The sequence below is a fragment of the Mus pahari genome, chromosome 5 (assembly GCF_900095145.1).
Source record: "Mus pahari chromosome 5, PAHARI_EIJ_v1.1, whole genome shotgun sequence".
NCBI lineage: Eukaryota > Metazoa > Chordata > Mammalia > Rodentia > Muridae > Mus > Mus pahari.
This window is the reverse complement of record NC_034594.1, coordinates 12,103,829-12,105,398: the sequence shown is the minus strand read 5'-3', so window position 1 is coordinate 12,105,398 and position 1,570 is coordinate 12,103,829. Positions and strand designations below refer to the sequence as shown.

At 42.7% G+C, this 1,570-nt stretch overlaps 1 long non-coding RNA gene across 1 annotated transcript in view; it reads right to left on the bottom strand.

The window, feature by feature from the left end:
- LOC110321192 overlaps positions 1 to 710 on the bottom strand; it is a 35,489-nt gene extending 34,779 nt beyond the window's left edge. Inside the window, exon 1 of the long non-coding RNA XR_002380510.1 lies at positions 638 to 710. This is a non-coding gene — a long non-coding RNA (uncharacterized LOC110321192). The remainder of the gene's footprint in view (positions 1 to 637) is intronic.
- Positions 711 to 1,570: the final 860 nt, after the last annotated feature.

The window sequence follows — 1,570 nt, the reverse complement described above, 5'->3', positions numbered from 1 at the left end:
CACACACACACACACACACACACCAAATGCCACTATCAATAATAAGAGCAAAAAGAAAGTAAAAATCATCTCAGAAATGCCCAGGAGGAACTATTTTTTCCTATGATCTATTCACTAGAATGAGGTGTGACTTCAGCATGCCAATTTGGACAAATTGCAATGCTTGGCTTAGGTCTGTGCTATGATGAATAAATGAAAGATGGCATTACACAAAACTCAGAGGCCAGGCCTAAAAGTTCATGGCTATGGAAGCTGAGGCAGGAGGATTGTTACAAGTTCCTATCCAGCTTGGGATACAAAGTTAGACTCTGTGGGTGGTGGGAGTACGGTAAGAAAAAAAGGTGAGAGACAGATGAGAAAAAAGGAAATTGAAAAATATCTATTTGGTAGGTCCTAACCTTGTCTCTTTAATTTATGAGTCAATGACTATCTGAGAGCAACCTGAATGATCTTGTCTTACTCGTTTTTATTGCTCTTGAATGGGTTTCTGGCAAAATATATGCCTGCTAATGAGCAAATAATAATACCTTACTCTTCTGGAAAGCCTTGCAGTATACAAAGTGCCTGCACATACGTCATCCCATTTGATCCTTGCAAAGATCCCTATGAGTCAGACAAGAGGAGCATCTCCTCTCACCTCATAGATGAATAGTCCAGAGTTCAGAGAGGACAGCCACCCACCTGGCTTTGAATCACACTAGCATTAAATACTAGAACTAGAGAACCAAGTCAAGTTTTCTGACTTCAAGCTTTGCCCTCCAGGGACAAGCTTTGGCCGATGTTTCTCCCGAAATAAGGGCATGAAGCCAAAGCCCACGTGCTGGCTGGCACCTGTGGAAGAGAATGAACAACTTCCTTCTGAGTCTCCAATTTCCTAAACTCAAGAGTCAGACACAGGATCCCTGGGACAAAGTTCTGAGCTAGAACAGCATTACCAGAAAGCTCAGAGGTCAACAAGAGGGTGATCAACATGACTGACATCGACCTCCAGCTTCCGTGTGCACATGCACACTCATGCAAACATGTATCTCCCTCTCCCTCTCCCTCTCCCTCTCTCCTTTACAATCAGAGTATAGCTCTCAGCTATGTCTTCCTGCTACTATGTCCCTTCCCAGCATGATGATAATGGACTCTGAAAATGTACCAAGCCCACAATTAAAAGCATTCTTTGATAGAACTTTGTTGTAGTCAGAACAGTTACTGTTGCTGAGAATTTTATCATAGCCATGGAAACGTGACCAGTATGTTCAGCCAGTGCACTACATAACACTTTCTAGCTCTGTGAATAGTCGCCAGCAGAGAGGAAGTTCTCAGATCAGTGACACAGAAATTCCTCCAGGTCCTGAAACTTAAGTATAAAGCACCTTCAGCAGTGGGGTTCTAACATCTAGGAAGTTTTATTTTTTCAGGCGGGTGCACTGAAGTATAGAAATATGAAGTAACGTACCCAAAGTTATTTAATTAGTAAATCACAAAGGCGAGACATGAACAGGAAGCTGTGTTCCAAGTTCCTTATCACACTGCCTCTAGCCAGTGACGTTTCCTCCAGATGTCTGCAATCCTCACAGAA